This window comes from Astyanax mexicanus, chromosome 22 (genome assembly GCF_023375975.1).
Source record: "Astyanax mexicanus isolate ESR-SI-001 chromosome 22, AstMex3_surface, whole genome shotgun sequence".
Taxonomy (NCBI): domain Eukaryota; kingdom Metazoa; phylum Chordata; class Actinopteri; order Characiformes; family Acestrorhamphidae; genus Astyanax; species Astyanax mexicanus.
Genome location: NC_064429.1, coordinates 2,857,197 through 2,872,880, shown reverse-complemented (window position 1 = coordinate 2,872,880; position 15,684 = coordinate 2,857,197).

The window sequence follows — 15,684 nt, the reverse complement described above, 5'->3', positions numbered from 1 at the left end:
ATAACTGATTGTGGTGACGGACAGTTCTGGTGGAAACAGGAGAGTTGAGGTGCACATTGAATTCTGCGTGATTTGATCAGCCGTGGTTTTATGTTTTTTTGGATACAATCCGGGTTAGCACCCGAACATCCCTTTCAGACAGCTTCCTCTTACAGTGTCCACAGTTAATCCTGTTGGATGTGGTTGGTCCTTCTTGGTGGTATGCTGACATTACCCTGGATACCGTGGCTCTTGATACATAACAAAGACTTGCTGTCTTTCCGTCACAGATGCGCCAGCAGGACATGCACCAACAATTTGTCCTCTTTTGAACTCTGTCACCCATAATGTTGTCTTTATTGCAATATTTTGAGCAGAACTGTGCTCTTACCCTGCTAACTGAACCTTCACACTCTGCTCTTACTGGGGCAATGTGCAATTAATGAAGATTGGTCACCAGGCTGCTCCAATTTAGCCATGGTCACATTTACATCACCCGCAAAACCTTGTATCAGCCTTGCACCCACCCAGCACCACCCATTACTCCCCTTCTGTCTCTGCTCTGACACACACACCCCTCTGCCTCTCTGTATCTGCCCCTCTGACTTTAACATGTGGTAATAAATACATCAACATGTTTATATTGTAAAACAATTGTAGCTTAACACTGATGTCTAGACAGTGTAAGAGAGGACTTATTCAAACCATCATTCAGAAAATAAGAAGAACACAGAGCTGCAGCCATTACCCATAGAGATTCAGTCATAGGTTGCCTGGTCTGTTTAGAACACTCAAGGGGGATGGCCAGTTGAATACAGAATCCTGGCAATATCTGACAGTAGTTCTGAAGATCCTACAGGAGGGAGGTTCTTGTATTTATGGTAAAACCAGCTACAGTACTTACACACTGTTCTGTATTTTACTGCATATGATAAGTCATACATATTTCATAATTAGAGTAAAAATAAATGGATTTCTATCACAAGATAAGTACAATAAATCACGAAACATTTTACAATTCACCTTCAGTGAATTATATATACATGTATTTTGTTATACACATATATAAAAGTCTTGTTCTTGGTTTTATTGATTTGAATAACTTTTGCACTAATTATTACTTTGGTAAGCTCATTTTACCCTTGACCTACATACAGAGATGAATCCAGTTATGAGAAAGGGTTAATGAGCCAATTGTAAGTTTTTCTCTTCTTTACATTTACTCTGAAGATCGGCAACATGGGAGCCTTAAAACAAAACTCTCAAATGAGCAGTCATCATCAACCTACAGATCAGCTCCAAACACCTACATCATCATCTTACTGCAGATGGAGTCACTGTGCATCGTTCAGCTATTCAGCTCACTTTACACAAGGAGAGGCTGTATGGGAGAGAAATGCAGAAGAAGCCTTTTCTGAGCCACAAACAGAGTCGCTTGAGGTGCTAAAGCTGAAGCACATTTGGAGAAGCCAGTTTCATTTTGGAATAAGGTTCTGTGGACTGATGAATCTAAAATTGAGTTATTTGGAGGGGGATTATTTATGCATGGAGGAAAAAGAACACAACATTCCAGCATTCTAATACAAACACTGTACTGCTCCCCACAGTAAAATCTGGTGGTGGTTCATCATGCTGTGGGGCTGTGTGATCAGTGCAGGTACTGGAGATCTTGTTAAAGTTGAGGATCTCATGGATTTCAGTCAATATCAGCAGATTCTTAAGAACAATGTTTAAGAATCAGTGAGATAGTTGAAGTTAAAGCGCCGGGGCTGAATACTTCAACAAGACAACGACCCTAAACACTAAACTCTGCTCACAATCTACTAAAGCTTTCATGCAGAGGAACAAGTACAACATTTAGGAATGATCATCTCAGATCATCTCAGTCCCCAGACCTGAATATTATTGAATATTTTTGGGTTGATGGAATTAGAAAATTGTCCAAAATCTTAATGTAGACTTTGGCATTTACTAAAGATGTAATGACTGTAATGCAGGTCCATATTATCAGTGACTGTGGACATTTACATGCTTTCTTAAGCAATATACGTTTCATTGGATCAGCATGATCACCTGATCGCCCAAAGCAGATTTGTGAATTATCACTGAAGATCACTTTCATCCAGTGATCCACAGTCTATGAATTACTTTCTTTATCCCACTTGAACCTTGTGCTATTGTGTTTAGGTGTTAATGTTGGCTTACTTTTGGCTGTTCTGTATGTTAATTCTATTTCTTTAAGGCGATGTATTACTGTTCTGTCACAAAAGGTTTTTTGTTTTGTTGTGCAGGTTTCAGAACATGTTGCTTTAGGTTTGCTATCTTAACGCTATGATGTCTTTCTTGGTCTACCTGCATGCTTCCCTTCTTTAACCTTCTCATTTTGTTTGTACTTTGTCTAGATTTTAGACACGGCTCATTGGGAAAAACCAACATCTTGTTCAACTCCTGTTGGAGTCATGATGCTCTCCAGGCTGTGAGCACTCTTTTTTTACCTAAATACTAATCAGCAGATTTAATCTGATGCAATTGTGTTTGTTTTAGAACTGCACATTACATAAATATTCCAAAATGAATTGAATGATTATGTATATATATTTTCTACTTGATCTAAAAGTCACTATTGTGACTGACTTTAACAATTATACTTCTTTCTTTTTTATTTTTTTCTAAATGCCAGAATGTTGGACTTTTTTGTTTAATTTATTTCTATTTTCACCCACCACACTCTTTAGGACTCCCCCCACCACTAGTGATGCCCCAACACCAGGAGGGTGAAGACTAACAAATGACTCTTCTGATACGCGTGAAATTAGCCACCGCCTGTTTTTAAACTGCTGCCGATGTAGCATTGCCTCACATGTGATGTAGCATCACAGTGACTCGAAAGAAAAGCGCACTGGCTCGGTTCTGATACATCAGCTCACAGATGCCTGTGCTGATCAGCATCACCCTTTGGAGTGATGAGAGAGGCCAATACAAAGCTAGCTAGACGTTACTTACTTGTCCAACAAGAATTCGGCCAGCTCGGCATCTGTTTTCAGCTTTTTAGCGTCTCTTAGCTCACGCCAACAAGTGAAAGAGGTTCCTATATTTATTCTTGTCCATGTCTCTAGACCGATTAAATTCTCTTTCTCGCTTTCTGGCTCACAGACATATTCAGTCTCTATCCAGCTTCTGCCATAGTGTCTGTATGTTAGGCAGTGTCTGTAAAGAACCAACTTCTTCAGAACTCGCTACTCCAATGGCGGGTTTTTGTAGTTCTTGTAGAGCTGTTAGAACTACAGGTCAGAAAGCAGGTCGCAGTTCTGGAAAGAGGCGCAGTTCCCGCGAGCGTTGGCCATGATCGCCTAGGAAAACTTACAGAGTCTGGTTTGAGCTCAGAGGAGATCCAGCACAGACAAGAGAGCACCGCTATTCCTCCTTTTACACCTCAATGCAGCGCTGCAGTGAGTTTGAAGCTGTAATTGTACTTCTTTAAAAAGTTCAATAGTCAAAGAAATCCTACCTAGTGTGCCTTTAAAGGAATAAAATGTTTTCTGTGACCCCTTGGCTTAGTCGTCGCTGCGCTCTTGAGTTAAATTTGGTCAGCCAGCCACGCTTTGGAAGGTTTACCACTGTTTCATGTTTTAGCCATTTGTGGATAATTGCTCTCACTGTGGTTCATTGAGTCCCAAAACTTAAGAAATGGCTTTATAAACGTTTTCAGACTGATAGATCTCAATTACTTTCTTTCTCATTTGTTCCTGAATTTCTTTGGATATTGGCATGATGTTTAGCTTTTGAGGATCTTTTGGTCTACTTCTATTTGTCAGGTAGATCTTATTTAGGTGATTTCAGAAATCAGGCTAGGGTGTTATTAGAGAAATTAAACCACAGTTCAGTTATGTTTTAATGCAAACATACAAACAAAAAAATAAATTATGAAGAGGCAAATACCTTTTTACACCACTGTTTCTACTGTCTATAGTTGTTTTTCTCCCTCTGTGTACAAAGTGTATTCCACGAATACTGAACAAAAGTGAAAAAGAGCTAGTGTGTCCTTTTCCATTTACTAAACTGGAATTATAAAGAACCCACAGAGGTGACACAAATGTGGAGCCAATCAGTAAATCCCTAGGCCATGGAGCCATAAGTTGAGCCATTCTTACATTAAATACTCATTCTCAAGTATCAAACTTTGTTGAGTGCTTCTATACGTTCATATTCCATTTTGCAACTATTTGTGGCCAGTTTGTTGAATATATTTAAAGAGCTGGAGGCAGAAGCATCCTGATCATGGTGATCTGACTGGATGGCCAAAGCAAGGTCGAATTTTTCACCCAATTTACCGCTGATTGTCTCTTGTTGCAGTTTAAAGTACAACCCCAAATCATATAAGGTCTGGACAGTATGGAAATTGCTTTTAAAATAAAAAATGCAGTGTTTGTTATTTTCTATTAATTTCATTTGATTGCAGTATTAATTTATAGAATGAGGTTTTGTTAATATACATCCACTCCTGCATTTTACTATCTGTCTCACATTCTTAAAATGTTGGGAAATGGGCCATTTAGAGCTAGCAATTTGGTAAAAAAAAATAGTATCCACAAAAGGTGTTTGTGGAGACTTTGAGGAGGAACTTTACTACTGTACACAACACAAGCCTTATGTTCACCATGACCAAAAGAAGCTCCGCCTACTTCTCTACTACAATACAGTTACTATATTCACTAATACCACTTTACTACAACTTTACTACTGAACACAACACAAGCCTTATGTTCACCATGACCAGAAGAAGCTCCGCCCACTTCTCCACAATACAGAGTCACTCTATTCACTAATACCACTTTACTACAACTTTACTCTACACAACACAATCCTTATGTTCACCATGACCAAAAGCTCCGCCCACTTCTCTACTATAATACAGAGTTACTATATTCACTAATACCACTTTACTACAACTTTACTACTGTACATATTATATTTTGCATACATGTTGAAGTGAAAAAATATTAGATTAAACAGCATCAATGGAACATTACTATCACACAGCTAAATATTCAGATATTCCAATAAAATCCTGCTTTCTACCAGGGATTTTGGCCGCATTTCTCTGGCCAGTGATATATATATTTATTATGTTACAAATATGGGATCATTTATATAGTTTTACTGAGCATACAGCTTATCTAAACAAAAAATATATAAGTGCTTTACTGGCTGTATAATTAGATAAGGAACCTAGTTAATTCATATGTTTATGACGTATTTTTGTGCGTTGCCTGCTCCATTTTCGTGTGCTCTGTGGGCGTAGATGCAATGATGTCATTGAAAAATCCTTAAAAGTCTTCCGGAGTAGGATACTCTGATGTACCCTCCGTTGGAAGCCTACTACAGGAGAATTTCAAGCGGCTTCTTTCGTCTCCTGCCGTATTCGGACAGGAGACGAAATCAGTTTCCGGGTCGCGGAGGAGAGGAGGAGGATCCGTAGGAAAAAGGAGACACTTTTGGGGTTTCTGGACACTGTAACGCCGGACAGATAGGATTGACGCTCGCCGAGTAAAAGGTAAAGACTGGTTTATTTACAGAGTAGTAAGCAGAATAACATTCGTTCACACTGACCATTACTTTGAGGATGATAACCGGAAGACAAACTGACAGAGACACCCAACCTACTCATAAACGCTGACCAGACCTGAGATATGAATTGAGGACCGCAATCACACACTATATCCTCAGGGATACCAAAAATACGAAATACATGATTAAACAGGTTCTCAGCAGCTTCAAATGCCGTGGGTAATTTAGCGAAGGGAATGAATCTAACACCACGTGAGAAATGACTGTATGACCCATGGAAACAGGAAGATCTGTAACAAAGTCTACTGCCAAATGAGACCAAGGACTGGAACTGGTAATGGTATTAGTTTACCGGCAGGTAGAGTACGGGGAATTTTTCATTGAGCACAAGTGGTACAAGATGATACAAACTCATGGATGTCTGAACGCATGGTTTCCCACAAAAATCGACCCTCCAATAATTGATAGGTGCGAGTCTCACCCGGATGTCCAGAAGATGGGGAAGTGTGAGCCCATGTGATTAATTTATCCCTACACTGATTTGGTACGTATGTTTTGTTAGGTGGGCATTGTGCGGGAGGAGGTGTAGTTTGATTAGCTTGATTAATCTCTTCCGAAATCTCCCACCTGATCGGAGCCAAAATGATCTCTGGTTTTAGAATAGTGGTGGGTTCTGAGATAACTGAATTATTTACCTCGAAGATACATGAGAGTGCATCTGCTTTAGTGTTACGGGACCCTGGTCGGTAAGTAACAGTAAAATTAAAACGAGCAAAAAACAAGGACCATCGAGCCTGACGTGAGTTCATGCATTTCATGGATTTCAGAAACTCTAAATTTCTGTGATCAGTGATGACTACAAAGGGGTGCAACGCGCCCTCCAACCAATGCCTCCATTCCTCTAAGGCTAATTTAATGGCTAGCATCTTGCGCTTGTTCGGACCAAACTAAAGTTTTAGTATTATGTCGCAATAAATTAGTAAGTGGTGCTGCTACTGAACTATAATTGCGTATAAAACGTCTATAGAAGTTGGCAAAACCCAAAAATCTCTGCAGTTCTTTTACTGATTTGGGAATAGGCCAGTCTACTAATGCCTGGACTTTGTTATCGTCCATGGAAACTCCCTTAGAATGAATGATGTATCCCAGAAAAGAGATAGAGGAGAGGTGAAATTCACATTTCTCAGCTTTGATAAAAAGCTGATTTTCTAGAAGACGAGATAGAACAGTGCGGACATGGGAAATGTGTGAGGACATATCGGATGAGTAGATTAGAATGTCGTCTAAAAATGCAATCACGAACTTTCCTAACATGTCACGTAGGACATCATTTATAAAGGACTGGAACACGGACGGAGCGTTTTTGAGGCCAAAAGGCATAACTTGGTATTCATAGTGCCCCCTTGTGGTGAAAAAAGCAGTCTTCCACTCATCTCCCTCCCTTACTCTCACTAAGTTATAAGCACTACGAAGGTCCAATTTGGTAAAGACAGAAGCCCCACGTAATTGTTCTAAAGCTACAGACACTAGAGGGAGAGGATACGGGTAAGTTTTAGTAACTGCATTAAGTTGTCTGTAATCTATACAAGGTCGAAGACCACCATCCTTCTTTTTTACAAAAAAGAATGATGCTGCAACTGGAGAAGTGGAATGACGAATAAAACCCTGAGCCAACACCTCCTGCACATACTCCTCCATAGCTTGCTCCTCAGTCTGAGTCATGGGATAAATGTGAGACTTGGGGAGTATTTGATTGTCAATGAGATCAATAGCGCAATCGTAAGGACGATGTGGTGGGAGTTGCGTGGCACGAGATTTGCTGAAGACTTCAACAAGATCAGAGTACTCAAAGGGGATATGTGCACAGGACTCTCAATAGTGGTAGACTGGACTTTTAGTTTAGGAGCAGTGATACAATGTTTGTGACAATATGGAGACCAGGACATTATTTCATTATTAGACCAGGAAATCAAAGGATTATGTTTTCTTAACCAAGGGAGACCTAAAATAACAAAATAATCAGAATCCATCATAACAAAAAACCTGATCTCCTCAGAATGCAGAGCGCTGACGTTCATTCTGACAGGAACGGTGGTGTGGGAAATGGTTCCATGTCCAATTGGTCTCCCATCCACAGCAGACAGTTTGACAGGGTTCTCCAGGGGTTCTATTGGGATCTGGAGTTGTCTTTCGACCAACAAACAAATTACGTTTCAGCTGATCCAGTCTAATAGCCAGGGAAATCAAGTCATTCAAGGGAAGCCCGTCATCCTTACAAGCTAACTCAGCTAAAATGTCCGGTTGTAATCCATTACGGAACATCGCGCGCAAAGCTGGCTCATTCCATCCTCTACCCACCGCTAGCGTACGGAATTCCAGCGCATAATCCGCAACAGAACGGTTCCCCTGGCGTAAACGAAAACCTCTACACAGATCAGGGGTGCCGTCATTTTTATCCAGTTTGCTCAAGGAAAAAACAGCTGCTGCCGGGGCTGGATAAGCTAAGCTAGCCGGGGCCTGGCTAGCGGGAGCTAAGCTAGCCGGGGTGGCTACACTCAGCTGGGCTAGCTGAGCAGAGATACCCTGGAGGCTAGCGGTTATCTGGGCTAGCTGGGAGTGTTGCTCGGTTTGCTGGGCGGTGAGAGAGCTAACAGAATGAGTGAGACCCTCGAACAGCTGGCTATGCTGCCCGAGCATTCTCCTCTGATTATCTACAGCCTGCTGTAAATCCTTAAACTCAGCCATCTGTTTTTTCGGCGAGGTATTATGTAACGCCAGACAGGTAGGATCCAAAGCCAGAAAGACAGTCTGATAATACAACAAATCCGATAAGGGCAAAGACAAAAGGCAAAATCCGTAATACAGAAAAAAGGGTCATAACAAAAGGGCAGACAGAAAAGGGTTTGGAAAAACGCTCAGTACGCAACATGAGTCGACAATACCTCGCAAAGAACATAAGCTAACAGAACCCTATATATACAAAACCTAGAATTACTATGAACCGGAACAACTTAGAACACAGGTGACTCAGAACGGGGGAGAGTAACGCGATTGGGTTTTTGGGAAATGGAGTTCGGGTGTGTGAGAGGAGAGTCTAGAGATGTGACAGACACAGCCCATGAAGTGGAGTAGTGTGGCCTGCTCTCCATGTGCTTCTAAACTTGTAACACTTAACTGTGTTCTTTGCAGTGGTATGTAAACTTTTTAAACCTTCTAGCTTGGAAGCTGTAGGGGGTGTAGTCTATTTCTTTTGGGGTTTTGTCTATGTTTTTTGTTAGGGAGTTTTGTTATTGTATTTTATTTTATTTTTTTCATAAGTAAGTTAGTTTGGTGAGGAAATGTTTTGTATTATTTTGGGCTGAGACCATTCCTGAAGTCCTTTGCTTCCTTATTTTTTAAAATAAAACATCTGAGGCTGATATATTTTTGTGTCTGTGCTCGGTCTGGTGGGTTAAAGTTTGGGAAGGTTGGGGAGGGGGAGACACTTGTTGTAGCCTAACCCTAGATGGGCTGTAACAACCACCTATAACTTTACTGTACGCAACACAAGTCTTATGTTTACCATGTCCAGTAGCTCCGCCCTCTTCTCTACAATACAGAGTTACTAATAACTTTACAGTACACAACACAAGCCTTATGTTCACCATGTTCAGTAGCTCCGCCCACTTTTCTACTACAATACAAAGTTACGATATTCACTAATACCACTCATAACTTTACAGTACACAACACAAGCCTTATATTCACCATGTTCAGAAGGGTGTCAGTACCTTTCTGTGATGCAGCATTAATGCAGAAAAGTACACTGAGATCACATCAGAATATTTGCTGCCTTCAAGATAACATTTCATTCCAGAGACATACATCCAGTTTTTAACAAGACACCACATGCTGCACATATTATAAAAGCATAGTTGTGGAGGAAGTGGGTATGGGTACTGGACTGTCCCACCTGTAGTCCTGACCTGATCCCTATACAGAATGTGAGGACCATTTTAAAACTGTGATAAAGACCCTTTACTGTAACACATTAAGAGAGGTTTACAGGAAGAATAGAACAAAATAACACCTGAAACATTAAATTGCTTGGCATCGCTTGGTCCTCAGTGCCTAAAGGTGTTTTAAGCATTATGAGTTAATAGAGTTAGTAGGTTAATAGAGTGCAGCTGTGTGTAATTTAGTCTCAGTATAAATACAACTGTTCTGTAAAGGCCTCAGCGATTTGTTAGAGAACACTAGTGACGAAACAGTGTCATAAACACCAAGGAACTCACCAGACAGGTCAGAGTGGAAGAGTGGCAAGAAGTAAGTAATTGTTGGAAGAAAGACATAATGAGTGTGGTTTGCAGTTTACCACAAGCCGCGTAGAAACGCAAAGCGCAATGTGTGGTGGAAAAGTAACACTGCTCATCACCCTGAACACCCATCCCCACTGTAAAAACATGGTGGTGGCAGCATAATGCTTTTCTTCAGCAGCGACAGGAAAGCTGGCCAGAGCTGATGGGAAGATGGATGGAGATAAATACATGGAAATCCTGGAAGAAAACCTGTTGGAGGTATGGCGTCACATCAATGTCGAGAGCACAAAAATACCAGGTGAAAAAAATTAGCCTGCATGTTTTAATATTTTGTGTGTGTAAATGAACTTCTTGTGAGTGCAAACGTGAAGCTCACGAGCAAAAAAAAGAAGGGAATTGTGTGCGAGCTGATCAGACTATCTCTCTCTCGAGCTTTATTTTTTCCTCTCGGATGTTTTTTTTTCCTCTCAAATTTACAGTTCTTCTTGCGCAACACGCAAATTACTTGCAGCTTTTAGTTTTAGCTAGAGCGAGGCTTTTGCTTTCGAGTTTTGAAAGGGGTGGTTTTGACAGTTTGGGGGCGGGGTCAGGGTCGCCTCCCTCTGGAATGCTATTGGCTGATATCCAGGGTTTGTGACGGACTGCCCAGAGCCATAGAGTTGATGGTGTAATGAATTGTGTGTAATGAATCTAAAATATATGAAAGTATAATGTTTATCAGTTTATCACAATATGCTAATTTTTTTTAAAGGACCTGTATAGTGTTGCATTGCCTTTTATTGCATTTTTCCTTTTGAAATTCTCTACACATTTATAATTGAGGGCTTGACTGGGACAAAAAATCGGCCCTGGCATTTTTGATTTAGACCGGCCCCTCATAATTAGCGAAGCACAACCGACTTGTTATTTACAGGTCCTTCTCAAAAAATAAGCATATTGTGATAAAGTTCATTATTTTCTGTAATGTACTAATAAACATTAGACTTTCATATATTTTAGATTCATTACACACAACTGAAGTAGTTCAAGCCTTTTATTGTTTTAATATTGATGATTTTGGCAAAAAAGTAAAGAAAAACCAAAAATCCCAAAAATGTAAAAAAATTAGCATATTTCATCCGACCAATAAAAGAAAAGTGTTTTTAATACAAAAAAGTCAACCTTCAAATAATTATGTTCAGTTATGCACTCAATTCTTGGTCGGAAACCCCCTTTTGGAGAAATGACTGCTTCAGTGCGGCGTGGCATGGAGGCAATCAGCCTGTGGCACTGCTGAGGTGTTCTGGAGGCCAGGATGCTTCGATAGCGGCGTTAAGCTCATCCAGAGTGTTGGTCTCGCATCTCTCAACTTTCTCTTCACAATATCCCACAGTAATACCATGGTCAGTAAAGCATTTAGCAGTGGTTTTGGCACTGTGAGCAGGTGCCAGGTCCTGCTGAAAAATGAAATCTTCATCTCCATAAAGCTTTTCAGCAGATGGAAGCATGAAGTGCTCCAAACCATCACCCCAGACCATCACTGACTGTGGGTACTTGACACTGGACTTCAGGCATTTTGGCATTTCCTTCTCCCCAGTCTTCCTCCAGACTCTGGCACCTTGATTTTTGAATGACATGCAAAAATCAATCAACAGTCCAGCGCTGCTTCTCTGTAGCCCAGGTCAGGCGATTCTGCCTTTCTGGATTCTGGATCAAAATTCTGGATCAAAAGTGGCTTGACCTGGGGAATGCGGCACCTGTAGCCCATTTCCTGCACACGCCTGTGCACGGTGGATCTGGATGTTTCTACTCCTGACTCAGTCCACTGCTTTCGCAGGTCCCCCAGGGTCTGGAATCAGCCCTTCTGTGAGATAGGAATTTTGGGTTTTCAAGAGCTGTATGCCAAAATCATCAGTATTAAAACAATAAAAGACCTAAAATATTCCAGTTGGTGTGCAATGAATCTTAAATATATGAAAGTTTAATTTTTATCATTTCATTATGGAAAAGAATGAACTTCATCACAATATGCTAATTTTTTTGAGAAAGACCTGTATGTATGTGGGCTTACAGAGAAGCATAATGTATCATCAACACACATACATACATACATACATATCTAATATGTATTTCCTCCTTTAAACAGCTGTAACATGTATTTGTATCAGGCTACAAACAGGGCTGCTTTATGAATTCATGCAACGCAACAAAGTCTTAAAAGCATTTGACACTGTTTTACTCTTATTCAGTGTGGGCATACATTTTGTTAATATTACTTTTATACTTTTTTACACTTACTTTAATCAGGCTTAAATTGCAAAGCTTTTACTTATAATTTATCAGTTTTAAAATCTGTTATTTACCTCAAAGTGCCTGTGTTATCCTAAAGTTACCCCCATCACCTAAAGGTCCCTGTGTTATCCTAACTTTACTAACGTTACCCCCGTCACCTCAAAGCCCCTGTGTTATCCTAACGTTACCCCATCACCTCAAAGTCCCTGTGTTATCCTAACTTTACTCCCATCACCTCAAAGTCCCTGTGTTATCCTAACTTTACTAACGTTACCCCCATCACCTCAAAGTCCCTGTGTTATCCTAACTTTACTCCCATCACCTCAAAGTCCCTGTGTTATCCTAACGTTACCCCCCATCACCTTAAAGTCTCTGTGTTATCCTAACGTTACCCCATCACCTCAAAGTCCCTGTGTTATCCTAACGTTACCCCTGTCACCTCAAAGCCCCTGTGTTATCCTAACGTTACCCCATCACCTCAAAGTCCCTGTGTTATCCTAACTTTACTCCCATCACCTCAAAGTCCCTGTGTTATCCTAACATTACCCCATCACCTTAAAGTCCCTGTGTTATCCTAACGTTACCCCATCACCTCAAAGTCCCTATGTTATCCTAAAGTTACCCCCATCACCTCAAAGTCCCTGTGTTATCCTAACTTTACTAACGTTACCCCCGTCACCTCAAAGCCCCTGTGTTATCCTAACGTTACCCCATCACCTCAAAGTCCCTGTGTTATCCTAACTTTACTCCCATCACCTCAAAGTCCCTGTGTTATCCTAACATTACCCCATCACCTCAAAGTCCCTGTGTTATCGTAACATTACCCCATCACCTTAAAGTCCCTATGTTATCCTAACGTTACCCCCATCACCTCAAAGTCCCTGTGTTATCCTAACTTTACTAACGTTACCCCCGTCACCTCAAAGCCCCTGTGTTATCCTAACGTTACCCCATCACCTCAAAGTCCCTGTGTTATCCTAACTTTACTCCCATCACCTCAAAGTCCCTGTGTTATCCTAACTTTACTCCCATCACCTCAAAGTCCCTGTGTTATCCTAACTTTACTCCCATCACCTCAAAGTCCCTGTGTTATCCTAACGTTACCCCCATCACCTTAAAGTCCCTGTGTTATCCTAACGTTACCCCATCACCTCAAAGTCCCTGTGTTATCCTAACGTTACCCCCGTCACCTCAAAGTCTCTGTGTTATCCTAACTTTACTCCCATCACCTCAAAGTCCCTGTGTTATCCTAACATTACCCCATCACCTTAAAGTCCCTGTGTTATCCTAACGTTACCCCCATCACCTCAAAGTCCCTATGTTATCCTAAAGTTACCCCCATCACCTCAAAGTCCCTGTGTTATCCTAACTTTACTAACGTTACCCCCGTCACCTCAAAGCCCCTGTGTTATCCTAACGTTACACCCATCACCTCAAAGTCCCTGTTATTGTAACGTTACCAACATTACCTCAAACTGCCTGTATTATCCTAACGTTACCCCCATCACCTCAAAGTCCCTGTGTTATCTTAACGTTACTAACGTTACCCCCATCACCTCAAAGTCTCTGTGTTATCCTAACGTTACCCCCATCACCTCAAAGTCCCTGTGTTATCCTAACTTTACTAACGTTACCCCCGTCACCTCAAAGCCCCTGTGTTATCCTAACGTTACACCCATCACCTCAAAGTCCCTGTGTTATTGTAACGTTACCAACATTACCTCAAACTGCCTGTATTATCCTAACGTCACCCCATCACCTCAAAGTCCCTGTGTTATCTTAACATTACTAACGTCACCCCATCACCTCAAAGTCTCTGTGTTATCCTAACGTTACCCCCATCACCTCAAAGTCTCTGTGTTATCCTAACGTTACCCCCATCACCTCAAAGTCTCTGTGTTATCTTAACATTACTAACGTTACCCCATCACCTCAAAGTCCCTGTGTTATCTTAACGTTACTAACGTTACCCCCATCACCTCAAAGTCTCTGTGTTATCCTAACGTTACCCCCATCACCTCAAAGTCCCTGTGTTATCCTAACGTTACTAACGTTACCCCGTCACCTCAAAGCCCCTGTGTTATCCTAACGTTACTAACGTTGCCCCATCACCTCAAAGTCTCTGTGTTATCCTAACGTTACCCCATCACCTCAAAGTCCCTGTGTTATCCTAACGTTACTAATGTTACCCCATCACCTCAAAGTCTCTGTGTTATTGTAACGTTACTAATGTTACCCCATCATCTCAAAGTCTGTGTTATTCTAACGTTACTAATGTTGCCCCATCACCTCAAAGTCTCTGTGTTATCCTAACGTTACTAACGTTACCCCATCACCTCAAAGTCTCTGTGTTATCCTAACGTTACTAACGTTACCCCATCACCTCAAAGTCTCTGTGTTATCCTAACGTTACTAACGTTACCCCATCACCTCAAAGTCTCTGTGTTATCCTAACGTTACTAACGTTACCCCATCACCTCAAAGTCTCTGTGTTACCCTAACTTTACTAACGTTGCCCCATCACCTCAAAGTCCCTGTGTTATCCTAACGTTACTAACGTTGCCCCATCACCTCAAAGTCTCTGTGTTATCCTAACGTTACCCCATCACCTCAAAGTCCCTGTGTTATCCTAACGTTACTAACGTTGCCCCATCACCTCAAAGTCTCTGTGTTATCTTAACGTTACTAACATTCCCCCCATCACCTCAAAGTCCCTGGGTTATCCTAACTTTACTAACGTTACTTGCTTACATACTACACTCTCCTGCTCAGTCTGTCCCTCGGTTTCTCTGTCACAAGCCTGCATCTCTCAGTGGGGCTGCTTTCGTCCTATATCCTGATTGGTTTATACCACTGTCTGTATTAAAGATAGGCCAATGGGCCGTCCCCCCCCTAAATTGTGGGCCGGTCTCTTAGAAAAAAAAAGTGTAGAAATAATAATCCGACAGCATCGGCCCTTAAAGACTGTCGGCCCAACGGGCAAACGCCCGGTACGCCAGATTACCAGTCTAGCCCTGATTGAGGGACAGGTCAGGTCTGAATCAGCAGCCGAGGTCCAAGAAGGAACAATTGGCCATGTTCTCTCTGGGTGGGTAGGTGGTGTATTCTCTCCACATCACTCCCAAAGGTGATGTTGGTTAGCACAAGCGTCTGTTAGCTGATGTATCAGAGCTGGGTCACTTCTCTTTCCTCCAAGCGCACTGGTTACCCAGTGATGCTGCATTAGTGGAAGTTTAAAAAGAGGCTAAGTTTATCTTCACATTACCAGGCCGAAGTGACTTGACCTGAGCATATACTTCAGACCAGCTGTTTTCTCTCCACTCCAGCAAAAGATGCTCCACATATGAGCTGCTAACGCATCCATTTCCCTTTAAAAGCTACGAGTCGCCTCTCAAATCTGAGTTTTTTGTTGTTGTTGGTGAATAAGGCGGAGTTTATACATGTATCAATGTGCGCATGTGAGGCATTTCAGGGACAGATTAATTTAAATTACACACAGATACAGCTCACTTACATTTGTGAATGTAAACCATCAAGATGGCTAAATCTGATCTGAGCAATAAATCGG